Source organism: Mustela erminea, chromosome 1 (genome assembly GCF_009829155.1).
Source record: "Mustela erminea isolate mMusErm1 chromosome 1, mMusErm1.Pri, whole genome shotgun sequence".
In the NCBI taxonomy this organism is placed as follows: domain Eukaryota; kingdom Metazoa; phylum Chordata; class Mammalia; order Carnivora; family Mustelidae; genus Mustela; species Mustela erminea.
Genome location: NC_045614.1, coordinates 15,463,046 through 15,476,443, shown reverse-complemented (window position 1 = coordinate 15,476,443; position 13,398 = coordinate 15,463,046). Strand labels below are relative to the sequence as shown.

The 13,398-nt window shown below is 46.5% G+C and overlaps 1 long non-coding RNA gene across 1 annotated transcript; it reads left to right on the top strand.

Moving 5' to 3' along the window:
* The first annotated feature begins 1,942 nt into the window (after positions 1-1,942).
* On the top strand, positions 1,943-12,848 carry LOC116575683. The gene is made up of 3 exons (XR_004279914.1): positions 1,943-2,349; positions 2,725-2,817; positions 8,009-12,848. It is a non-coding gene; the product is annotated as an uncharacterized LOC116575683 (long non-coding RNA).
* The last annotated feature ends 550 nt before the right edge of the window (positions 12,849-13,398 follow it).

The following is a 13,398-nucleotide window of genomic DNA, read 5'->3' as shown; positions in this document are numbered from 1 at the left end:
CACGTGAAAGAAAACACATATCTACCACATGATCACTTTCAAACTATTAAACTGTTATTAAAAACAAGAAGCCAGGACAACTAGGTAGCACAGTCAGTTAAGCATCTGCTCAGGTCATGGTTTCAGGATCCTGGGATCAAGTCCCAGGTCGGGCTCTCTGCTCAACAAGTGAGTCTGCTACTCCCTTTCCCTCCGAGCTCTCTCGCTCTGTCAAATAAATAAATAAATAACAAAATATCTAAACTTCACTTTCCTTATAAAAATAAAAAACAAGGGGCACCTGGGTGGCTCAGTCATTAAGCCTCTCCCTTCAGCTCAGGTCATGATCCTGGAGTCCCAGAATCAAGCCCTGCATCAGCCTCCCTGCTCAGCAGAGAGCCTGTTTCTCCCTCTCCCACTCCCCCTGTTTGTGTTCTCTCTTGCTGTCTCACTCTCCCGTCAAATAAATAAATAAATATCTTAGAAAGAAAGAAAGAAAACTATTTAAAAAAACACAAAAAACAAAAAACAAGAAGCCAACCAGAGCCATATAAGATCCAGGAACTCACATACCCATAGGCCAGTGTTACCAAAGACAGTGCCCAACCAGAGGAGCAGCTGCCAGCGCTGTAGGACATCTCTCCCTTTCCCAGAGCTCACTGCCCAGCAGCATCAGGCACTGCAGATCTGTCCAGCTGCAAAGTACTAAGTTGGCTGATGGTCCTAAATTTGATAATTGAAAAATTATAACATCACCGTTGATTCTCCTGCACCTTAAAACACACCATGTAAGGCCATTTGAATACGGTTAAAAAAAAAGTTTGTGAATTCCTGAAACACCCAATGCATATTTGAGAGTTACAGGCATTCAGGAGGTTGAAGTAAGACAGAACTTGCACAAAGCTGTATTCAAATTAAAATCATTTAAGTTGCTTTCAGCTCTTTCTGCCAAAATTCTGCAAACACTCATCTTCTTTCACACAAAGTGTATACACCAGGGAGGCAGAGCTCCAGGTTAAGATTCAAAATGTGCAGAGAAATTATGTGAGGTTTAGGCAGCTACTTAACCATTCTAAGCCACAGTTTCCACAACTGTAAAATGGGGATGATAGACCTCCTTCATAGAGATGCCAGGTAAAAATGCCTGTCAAGTGTTTTATCCATGTTATTAGCAAAGTATATTTCAAAATAGATGAAAAGAATAACATCAATGAGACCCAAGAGGAAATGTCCAGCTTTGTAAGTGGCTACATTTGCATGGGAATGAGAACTGCGCCACAAAGATTCTTCTCATCTCCATCGGAGAGGACAAACAGGAGAGCTACAACTATGTAACTATTGTTCTTACTGTACAGTGACTTACGCACTGAGCGCAGACTCCCTAAAAACACTGCGAGATACAGAAACAACCAAACGGCTCCTAGGAAACGACAACAAAGCAACTGAATGGGAATGGGGTAAAGAAAACAGAGCCACAAAATCTCAGCCGAAGACAGTGAACCACAAAGAGCACCCAGCGCCCCAGCACATCTTGGGAGTTGTAGTCCTTCAACCCTGAAAGCAGCCGGCTGGGGGCAATTGAAGGACTACAGCTCCCAGAATGCCTGGAGGTTCACCGGTCCTTCTGCCCCGCCCCTCCGCCTACAGGGGCGGTCCCGCCACGCCCAGAGGAGCGCGGATCTCCCCCAAGCCCTGCCCCCAGAGACACAGCGCGGCCCAGCGGACCGCCTGAGTAGCGCTATAATCGTGATAGAGCTTCTTCACGAATTGCAGATGGCGCCACTTCTTGCGGCCGAAGCCGGATTTCTTGCAAGCCGACACACCGGACACTCTGACAGGGGTTAGCCATGGGTGCAGCCCAGACTCCAGGGCTCAGCACGCCCCACCCTTCCCACCTCCTCTCTCCCTCCTCTCCGAGCCACGCCGTCCGAGCCACGCCCCCTTGGGCATCAGTGGTACTGCTGGGACGCGCACGTTGAGGTCGCTCCTTGTGGGGGTGGGGCTTAACGACTCGCGCGGACTGGCGGCTCGTTAGGGTTCGTGGAACCCGCGTGGAAACTCCTAAGCCGGTATTTGAAACGTAAACTCACCGGCTACGATGGAAATACCGGTACCTGGAAACCTAACCTTTTCAAAGCCACCTTTCCCGCTGTCACTTCTGTGCGTCGGGGCTACCACAATCGTCCCCATGGACCCTACCTACATGGTGTGGCTGCCCAGAGTGCCTCTTGTACCCCTGGGCTGGCTGAACGGACCGTATCTCATCAGTCCTCTTAGGGGGACTGCCCAATGCGGTGTTGGGAAAAGGAGAAACAGGACGGTGGACAGGCCCAATGCTGCATGGTACAGTTGGGAAAGTTAGGCAGGCAGGTCAGTGACCTCCTAATCCCCTTGGGGACCATGCCCAAGCTACTTCTCTGACTCCCCTCCGTTCTGGTTAACCTATAGTGGCCCTCTTGACCTCATTCACACAGGCCAGCAGGACCACAAACTACCTTTGGTCCTACCCAAAAGATGAGGGAAGTTCGTGGAGGAAGGTAGAACAACAGGTTCTGCTCTGCTGTCCCGTTCCTTTGGAACCCCTAATATCCTTTCAGAACCACAAAATAATTGAACAATTTGTTGCTGCTGGGGGTTATAGTGATAATTTCCCAAGTCATTTTTCCATTTAGTTTTTCTGACTACAATTACTCCATCACTACACACGCCTCAAACTCATTTATGCAAAGCTCCAATTCTGTGCAGGGAGGAGGCAAAGCAAAAAATCCATGGAACAACTTCCTGGAGCATCAATCCTACTGCCAGTTCTGGAAGAAATGAAGTTAAGTAATTTCCAAGGTAAGTAATTAAAAACTTAAAACTAAGGCAAAGCTGGGAAGTCATATGCCATTAGTGATTGTTAATAGTCTATGCCTGAACTCTCAGGTCTTTTCTCTGAGAAGAAATTCTAAGGGGCTCTTACTTCCCATTATTTTAAATAGAAAAAATTATAAGGCATAGCAATTCCATCAAATAAAAACCCTGCGAATTTCTCGGCGTCTGGCTGGCTCATTCACAAGAGCTTACAATTCTTGCAGGTCGTGAGTTCGAACCCCATGTTGGGGGTAGAGTTTACTTGATGTGAAAATGTTGGGGTTCAGAGTGAACAGTCAATTCTTGAGGCGTCTTTGGTGCAAAAAGGATGGTTTTATTAAAGCAGAGGGGACAGGATCCTTGGGCAGAACTGCACTGGGGAGGAGTAGCGGGTTAAATACTTTTCAAGTTGCGAGGGAGATAAAGAGAGCTTAAGTCTTGAAGGAATTTGGAAGCCAGGGGTCAGCTGTTGTTAGGAAAAGGGCATTTACTACTGTCTGGTGAAACCTTAGTCATGAGACCCATCAGATGTGTATCAGTGGGCCATATGCTTGGAGGAGGATTGCAAACATGTATCTTGGCAGGGTGGGGGTGGGTAGTAGAGATACAGGAAATTTCCAAAGGAATTTTTATATGTTAAAGAATACAAGATCTTGGAGGTGGGGCTAACATTAGGCTAAGATTGCCTTTTGCTTCTAGCAAAGTATTGAGTTAAGTTCCTAAAGGAAGGTTATTCTGCCTGTCTCAAGGACTTGTCAATGGGCTGTAAGTTGTAAGGAAATTTTTTTTTTTTAAAGACTTTATTTATTTATTTGACAGACAGAGATCACAAGCAGGCAGAGAGGCAGGCCGAGATAGAGGAGGAATCAGGCTCCCCGCTGAGCAGAGAGCCCAATGTGGGGCTCGATCCCAGGACCCTGGGATCATGACCTGAGCTGAAGGCAGAGGCTCAACCCACTGAGCCACCCAGGCGCCCCTGTAAGGAACTTTTTAAAGATTTAGTAGAGTTGGGGCTGAGAAGTCCTTTCAGATTCTGACCCCAGAGTTCTGCAGTCCCGAGTCAGTAGTGATCCCTTGCCAACCTTGGCATACAATCGTGCCCTAATGTTGTGTATTAAACGCAGACCTCCTTTGACAGCCACCCCCCCCATTTCCCATTGTTCTCTGCTCCATTCAAGTTACCTCTCCTCAGCTTCTCACCTAAACCCATTCCAATCCAGCTTCCCTCCACACCACTTCACCAAAATGGCTTTCAGGGGGGTCACCGATGATTGCCATTGTACTAAACTCAAGATTAAGTTGTTCTCTCAGTCTTTCAGCTGCCTTTGAAACACTATTGAGAACTTCTTCCATCTAAAAACTTCTCTCTGGATTTGCCTCCCTGCAGATTCACTCCTGCTTTACTCTGTCTTCCTTGTCTTGCTCCTCCTCCTCCACCAGTTCTCTGGGATCCTCAGCCCCCTTCTCTTTCCTGTGGGCCCTCCCTTCTCAGGGCAAACCTACAGAGGCTCCCAGCGTTGAATACCATCTATCTGCTGAGCACCCCCAGGCCTGGGTCCTCTTTTCTGAAGGGAGCACTCAGGAGTCATCATTGGCTCTTTTTCCCTTCTTATCCCTCATCCAGCCTTCCAGCAAGTTCTGTTGCCACACATCCTGATGGCAGCCTTTCCCCACTGACTCCACTTCTGTACCAATTTCAGCCACCGTCCCCTCTTACTGGTCTTCTGCAAGGACTGCCTCCCAACCCAGCTCCCTGCTTCCCCTCTTACTCTCCTACAGTCCATTCTCCAGTCAGCATCCAGAGTGTGCCATAGAAAACATGAAAGACATGATATATCTTAACCCCGCACCCCCCCGCATCTCCCCCTTCACTCCCTCCCACCCCCATTAAACCCTCCCACTGGCTTCTTGTTGCAACAAAATAAAAGCTTAGAGGGGTGGGGATAACATAAAATAAATGCTTGGATAACTAGGTAACCTGGCCCCTACCTACTTTTTTGGCCTCATCTCTTATCTTTTCTTGTTCGCACTATTGTGTGTCAGATTTTCGGGTATCTAGAACTAAAAGCAATCTTTTTTTTTTTTTCAAGATTTTATTTATTTGACAGACAGAGATCACAAGTAAGCAGAGGGGCAGGCAGAGAGAGAGGGGGAAGCAGGCTCCCTGCTGAGCAAAGAGCCCGATTCTGGGCTCGATCCAGGGACCCTGGGGTCATGACCTGAGCCGAAGGCAGAGGCTTTAACCCACTGAGCTACCCAGGCGCCCCTGGAACTAAAAGCGATCTTAACTGAGAAATAAATATTAAATCATAGAATCTAGAGCATGGGAGGCACGGAAGGAAAAGTCTTGAGAGAATGAAGGTTTCAGTGATTAAAAAACACAAAAATATGCAAAACAATGAAACTATAACTGATCTGTATGTATCTACTCCAAAGAATGTAGTAATAAATAATGAAGTGAGTTTTTTTAACAAACCAAAAGAACTTACAAAGAAATAGAAATACCTCTCGTTATATTTTGAAAACAAAAAGATATATTTAGTAAATATAAAAGGACAGGGGAAGGTGGGTGGCTCGGTGGGTTAAGCCTCTGCCTTCGGCTTAGGTCATGATCTCAGGTTCCTGGGATCAAGTCCCTCATCGGGCTCTCTGCTCAGCAGGGAGCCTCCTTCCCCATCTCTGTCTGCCTACTTGTGATCTCTCTCTCTCTCCTGTCAAATAAATAAATATTTTAAAAACATATATATAAAAGAACAATAATTTTAACGCATTTCTGGGCCCTAATGCAATAAAATTAGAAATAACAGAAATAGAGAATTTAAAGGTGCTCACCTCTTTGAAAATGTTAAAATACTCTTTCAATAAATTAATACCTGCATCAGGGCGCAAATGTAAAACACAATTGCAGTGCCTATAAATAACACGCACTTGCAAATATAGCATACCCAGATATATGCAGCGGTGATCAGAGAGCTCTCCGACCCAGAAGCTTCTGTACTGACCAGTTATGTTCATCCTCCTAACTGCCCCAGAGTCCTTTAACATCATCTCATTACAAGGGGAGCCACAATGAAGGCAGGACTAGGAACTGTAACCATTACAGGTACCTGAAAAATTGGACTCTTCTACTGCTGAGCCTGACCTTGACTTCAGGCTTCTTTTCAGCCAGGGCTCCAGGCAACCGCCACCAACGGATCTGTGTTGTGTACAAACTCAAAACTGCCCTCCCACAGCGGCCGCCTAGGAACTGGCACCAGCAGCTGCCATGGAAGAGAAATGACAGCCCTCAGAAGAATCTGTGACCCGCCTCACATGAGGACTCAGGGTCCCAGGAGTTCTGGTCGGGCCTCAGCTTCAAATCTGCCTCATCCACAAAATATTCCTGATCCTGGGGGCACCTCGGTGGCTCACATGGTTAAGCATCTGCCTTTGGCTCAGGTCATGATCCTAGGAGCCTCGGTTTGAGCCCGGTATCGGGTTCCCTGTTCAGTGGGGAGCCTGCTTCTCCCTCCCCCTCTGCCATTCCCTCCGCTCATGCTCTCTGGCTCTATCTCTGTCAAATACATTAATAAAATTTAACAAAAGAACAAAAACAATTCCTGATCCTCATCCCAGCTGTACCTAATTGTCTCTCCCTCCCTTCCAAAATTTCCCTGCAATTCTTTGTAACTCCCCCGCAGAAAAAAGGAAAAATGCTATTTGTGGAGCACTGTTACTTGCCAAACACTTTGATAATCAAGAAAGCCTGTGCCAAAGTGTTGCACCTCAACCTAGAGGACATGCCCAAAAAAAGCCACCATGGGATTTTCAATCAAGGACCGTCCCAAAACTCTTCAGTGACCTTACCAAACAGTGTGACTCTGAAAAAGCTCCAATTTCACCCTAAATGAGATTTCTGTTTCTGGTGCCTAAGAGGACAGAGGCCCGGAGCACACTGTGGCAGATCCCCTGGGCAGAAGTGCCACCCAGCAGTTCAGGCATGAGTGGGTGTCCTCAAGCAAGTTCTAATTAACTTATATCTAAATAAAGAGGATTGGGATAAAGAAAGGGGCTCTTGAGTCTAGTAAGTGAATTCTAAATATACAGGTGTTCATCTGGAAGCCATCACCCTACATTTGCTCCCTAGCTCATAAGATTTCGACATGAAGCAGAAGAGAGTGAAGGCCACCCTGTGTGGCACCGCCCTAGATCCGTTTAGATCTGGCTCAGGCTCTAAGACCAGGGATGCCCACTTGTGTGCTAAAGGACATACAAGGCACTGTCCCTCCAGCTAGACAGGGCTCCAGACAACCTTAGTGTTTTCCAGCACTCTGGACAGCTTCATCTCTCTTCCTTCCGTTTTTGAGGTAGAGTTTGTACTCAGGACGGTGTCCTGCTTATGCAGAGAAGGACTTAGGGGACTGCAGACAGATTAATTCACCCAGAGTTCTGAAGATGACTTCCCAAGTGGTTGGTTTTCTCATCTCTTGTATTATTGATTATCCGTGAATTTGGAGACCCAGGGTAACCTCGAAAGGCTGTCAAAACCAGGAATGTGGGGGCCCCAGGCCTGAACCACAAGAGGCCCTAGAGGACAAGCTCCCGATACGAGATTTGCCACTCACCAGCTCCGTGATTGTACCAAGTGCCTAACCCCACTCAACATTGATTTCCTAGTCTGTTCAGTGGCCACTTGTACCTAAAAGGAATTGAAATGGTCTAGAAAGTTGGTGGCCACTAGTAAATGCTATTGTTATTTGTTGGTATTAATATCATTACTATCAAACCTGCTCACGGGAGTGACAATCCTGTATTCATAAGACAACCATGAATGAGAACCAGTTGAATCAATAATCACCTTCCACAATCCAGCTTTAAAAGCAACTCAGAAGGGGTCCCTGGGTTGCTCAGTGGGTTAAAGCCTCTGCCTTCGGTTCCGGGCATGATCAGGGTCCTGGGATTGAGCCCCGCATCAGGCTTTCTGCTCAACAGGGAGCCTGCTTCCTCCTCTCTCTCTGCCTGCCTCTCTGCCTACTTGTGATCTCTGTCTGTCAAATAAATAAATAAATAGCAACTCAGAAAATAGCTGTTAAATGCTTCCTTATTAAATTTTTAAAATTTTTTAAATTAATTATTAAATGTTTATTTCCACAGCAAATTTTTAAAATTAATTATTATTAAATGTTTATTTCCACAGCAGTATCTCCCCTCCCTGACAAACACGGAGGAAGAGACAGAAGAACAGGAGGGAAAAAGTGCCCCAGGACAACAGTCTGGTCTTTGAAGATTCATCCAGGTTGGGACAAAGGGCCAGCCACTCCTCTTATCTCCCTGGTGGCTCCCAGCCATCCTTTGAGCTCACCAGCCTTTTGGATTCATTGCCTTTGAATGCTGTGGAAGCGCAGGTACACCCTGAGTCCCATGCACAGCACCTCAGCAGTCAGCACCTGCTCTCCGCCCTTGCTTGCAGTCCTGGCTTCCCTGCGCACTCGCGTAAGCTCCTTGTACCACTCCCATCCCCACAGCTGTCGCCTCAGCCCTGGCTCGGCCCCCACACCTGTCGCTGGGCTCTGTGGAACTCTGGATCTTCTGGCTCCCTCTTTAAAAGCAGTCTTTGGTTATATCCCTGCCTCGCCTATCCACCGTGTGAGCTTTCGCTGGCTTCACTGTGTTTTAAGGGCCACACCAGTTCTTTCCGGGCAGCCCGAAACACGGGTATCTGTCTGAATAGGGTGTTGAAAAAGCTCCCAACAACCCCCTGTCAGCCAGAGGGGGAGGTTGGGGTCCCATTACCGGGCCACCCGGCACTGAGGGAGTTTTCATTATAGGATAAACCCTGAGGGCCGCTGGGTCTGTATGGGGTTCTACCACTGCTGCTGATGCTGTGGGTGGAGGAGGCCCCAGGGGTTTGTCGGGGACTCTGCTGGGGACTGGGGTGGTCCTTGTCTCCAGGCCTGGTGCCGCCAGCTTTCTGAGTTATAGAAATACCACAGAGGTGAGAATGACAGTCTCCCCAAAACCACACTTCTTTGCCTTGGCAGAGACCCTAGGTCGAAGCATGCAAGATGGGGGAGGACAGCAGCTGCTGATGAAATCAGCTGAAGGCAGGGGCTTCACAGCTGTGGTCCACTCCTTCCCCTTGGGGCTCTTGTAGCCTAGAATCAAGTAGTTGGCCATCACGTCATCGCATCCATTCCAGCCCACTGGCAGGTCCTGGATCTGGTCCCACCTGGAGCCCAGGGATAATGTCACCTCAGTTATGCCAGGGGTCCTTGTAGTCAGGGAGTGGCTCAATGTAAGGCTTTAGTTCCTCTTCATGGACCATGTTCATCCATGGGTCCTTCATGGTTTCCTCTAAAGTGCTTCTCTCACTGGGACTGAGGGTCAGGAATTTCTTTAGTAGGTTTTCACACTCCACAGGCACATAAAGGGGAATGTGGCCTGCATGCAGTACCCACTCCCACAGCTCCTTGAAGTGCTGTAAAGGCAGGGACCTGCCAGTCGCCAGATAGTCATTGTATAGAGAATGGCTCCAGGCTCCGCACGGCCCCCACAGGGCTGTTGTATTTTGGCATAAGGGGGACTACCACAGAAGGTGTTCAGCTCATGGGCGACAGCAAACTCATTGCTGAAGCCAAAGTCTGCAACCTTGATGTTCAGGTCAGCTTCCAAAAGCAGGTTCTCTGGCTTTAGGTCCCTGTGGACGATACCTTCCTGGTGATGGTACGACACAGTGGACACTATCTGGCAGAATCTGCCTTCAGGGCTCCTCCTCTCTCATGCAGGCATGGTCCAGTGTGGGGGGGATCAAGTGCCTATGGCGTACTCCGTGACCGGGTTGAGTGTTTCCGAGGTGTCAGTCACCTCGTGTGGTGTCATGACTCAGGGCCTTCGTGCTCTGGACTTCAAGGAATAGTCTGTGGAGGCCGAAGGAGCTCTGCGCACTCTTGTTAATGACCTTCATGGACACTTCTGTCCCACTCAGGTTGTGCCAGACCAACCTCACTTTGTCAAAGCCGCCCTGGCTGAAGGTCTGGAGGACCCGGTAATTGTCAATGCGGGTCTCCTGGTCGCCCGGATGGCTGTGAGGTCCCTCCGCTCAGTGACTTACTGCTAGCAATACTAACTAGAAATGCCCTCTAACAGTACTAACATACCACATCAAGATGAGGAAAAAAAAAAAAAAAAGAACCAAAAGAGAAAGAGAACAAAGGGGAAAATCTAACTGTGGTCAAAAGTCCCTCAGCTCACCAAACACTGGCTCCCTGACCTAAAAAAACTAAAAAACATAAGCCTGGCCAAGACCTTATACAGGGAGGTACTTAGGATTCTCTCCTGATGACTTTTCTTGAAGTCAAGAAATGGACCTATTAAAACTAGGGATAATTCACAATGGTTCTCTCATTTGGGTCTCAGGAACCCTTTACTCTTTATTAAGGGGGAGGGGAACACCCCCAAAGGCCTCTTTGTTTATGTGGCCTATAGTGATTGGTATTTACCATACTAAAAATTAAAACCCATAGGATGCTTTGGTGGCCTTTTCACGTCTAGTTTGGAAATCCGCCATGATTTTTGGTGTTTAAAGAAAGCCATGATGTCCATACTTAAAAGAATTCGTTTTTTTTTTTTCTTGAAACTCTGGCTGATCAGTGTCAAAATAATACCACAATTTAACTGGTTTCACAAAAGCTATGGGCAAGGACTCTCCTTAATTAAACTTCAGTCATTCTTCTCTAGGCCTGAACCCTGTAGTCTGTCTTTGGCTATCCTATACCACCCAACTGTAGCAAGAATCTTGCCAAATCAGTTTAGAGAAAACTCCCTGCCCTCAATATCTGATAATTCTTCATCTCTCCCCTTTGGTATCTGTGAGAAAATAGAACGCATATATTGGTTTCTGGCCTCACCTCCCCACTGCCCCCAGTTCTGGGCACAGGCTGCTGAAACCCTTACAGTTTCCAAGCATTCAGAGCATTAGGAGCATCTCTTGTTCAGTATTTCATCTTCAACCCCAGGTCCTGACACAGGTCTCCTAAATCCCTTGGAATTTCCTGGGTGGTAGGAATGTCTTGTTCTTGGTAGGAATGTCTTGTTCTAATGAGGCAACTCTGGGTGGGCTCCTGGATGACCCCTGGATAGAGACTGTCATCAGAAAGTCCAAGTCATGATTAGATCTTGGGACGTGCAGCTCCACACCACTACCCCTTCGCCCCCCCCGCCCTGTCCTCAAGGGAGGGGAAAGGGGCCAGAAATGGAGCTATTGATCTACATGAGGAAGCGTCCATAAAAATCCCAATAGTATGGGTTCAGAGAGTTTCCACGTGGATGAACACATCCACATTGGCAGGGTGATGCACCCCACCTCCTGTGCTCAGGACCCTCCCAGACCTCACCCAGTGCATCTCTTCCTCTAACTATTCACATATCCTTTATCGCATCCTTTAATAAAATGGTGCTCTGTGAGCCACTGGAGCAAATGAATTGAACCTAAGGAAGGGGTTATTGGAACTTCCCCCTTCCCCTCTAGAGCTGACCAGTCAGAAGCACAGGTGATAACCTGAACTTGGCATCTGAAGTTGGGGGGGGAGTGGCCAGGGAAGCTGCTGTGTGGGACTGAACCCTTAACCTGTTGAACCTGATGCTGTCTCTGGACAGATGATGTCAGACTTGAGTTGAACTGTAGGACACCCCAGCTGGTGTCATGGAGGATTGCTTCATGCAGGGGGAAAAAAACACGCATTTGGTGACCAGAAGTGGTGTTTCGTGTGAGTAGTAAGGGAGACTCGCAGGAGAAAGACTCACGGATTAAAGGACTGTGGGTTTTCTCTGGTGCAGCATCTGACCGCCCTAACCTGCCTTTGGCAAGAATCCTGTCAGGTCTGTTTAACTAGCATCTTTCTCTTCCTGAGGTTTCCTCTTAGCAATTTTCCATCCCCTCACCCTGACCCTATTTGTTGGCTCTAAATCCCCATTTCATGCTGTCCTGGAGATGGGGCCCAGTTCTACACTGAGGCCTCTTTTTCCCCTATTGCAATATTCAGTTTCTGGAATAAAACCTGCTTTTACTGCTTTAACTACTAGTGTCCAGCTCTGGTTCTTCTTTTTTCTTACAAATTGTTTTTTCTTTAACACTGTAGGGCATTATTCTGTTGTGTAAGACACAATAAGGTACATTACCAACTTTGGTAAAGCTGAAGGGAAGATAGCGTTCATCATGTTTTTGTTTCTTATTTCCAAATTTTGCCCAAGTCTTTGGAGTAGATTTCACCCTTCCATGAGCTTGCTGTGAGAACTTATGTCCATTACATGTCTTTAAGTGTAGTGTTTGCAGCTAAGGGGCATAAAAGCAAGTCTTCTTTATTTTTTTTTTTAAGCCCACAGAGCCACATGCTCCATGTCTGTGTCCTTCAGCACAGGCCTGGGGATCCAGGTGTGGGCTTGGCACCAAAATGTGAGGGGTGGGAGAAGCCCATTTATTAGCCCATCTAATGCTCTTCCTTTCTTCATGTATATCAGAGTTTCTTACCTGTATCATTTTCCTTCTCTCTGAAGAACGTCTTTTAAAATTTCTTGACAGGCAGATCTACTGGTTATATAATCCCTCAATTTTTGTTTGTCTGAGAAAGTATTTTTCCTGCATTTTTTTGGAAAGATATTTTGCTGAACACAAGTCTAGGTTGGCAGGTTTCTGCAGAGAAGTCTAGTGAAAATCTTTTCTTTGTTTTTCTATAAATAAGATGTATATTCCCCCCACCTGCCTTCTTACAATTCAGGATCTTCTCTGTGTCTTTGATTTTTCTGCAGTTTGAATATGATTCACCAAAATGTAGACTTTTTTTGGTATTTTGTCTGCTTAATATTCTTTGAGCTTCCTCATTGTAGTTTGGTGTCTTTGTTAATTTTGGAAAATTCTCGCCCATTATTACTTCATATATTCCTTCTTTCTTGTCCTTTTGTATTCCCATTACAAGTATGATAACACTTTTACTATTTTTTTAAGATTTTATTTATTTATTTGACAGACAGAGATCACAAGTAGGCAGAGGCAGGCAGAAATGGAGAGAGGGGGAAGCAGGCTCTCTGCTGAGCAGAGAGCCCAATGTGGGGCTCGATCCCAGGACCCTGAGATCATGACCTGAGCTGAAGGCTGAGGCTTTAACCCACCAACCAAGCGCCCCATGATAACACTTTTTAAATTGTCCTACTGTTCTTAGATATAATGTTTCATTCTTTTTTTCTCTTTGCTTTTTTGTCTGGGGAGTTTCTAGTGACATATCTTCAAGTTCACTGATTATTTTCTCAACTGTGTCCATCCTACTGATGAGCCCATCAAAGACATTATTTATTTCTTTTAGTGTTTTTGATTTTTAGCACTTCCTTCTGATTCTTAAGAGTTTCCATCTCTCTCTTACATTACCCATATGTTCTCCTGTGTTGTCCACTTTTTCCATTAGAATAGTGATCATAGTTATTTTAAGTTCCTGGTCTCATAATTCTAAAATTTCTGCCATATTGATCCTGGTTCTGGTGCTTCCTCTGTGTCTTCAAATGATAGGTTTTTGCCTTTTAGTATGCCTTGTAGTTTTT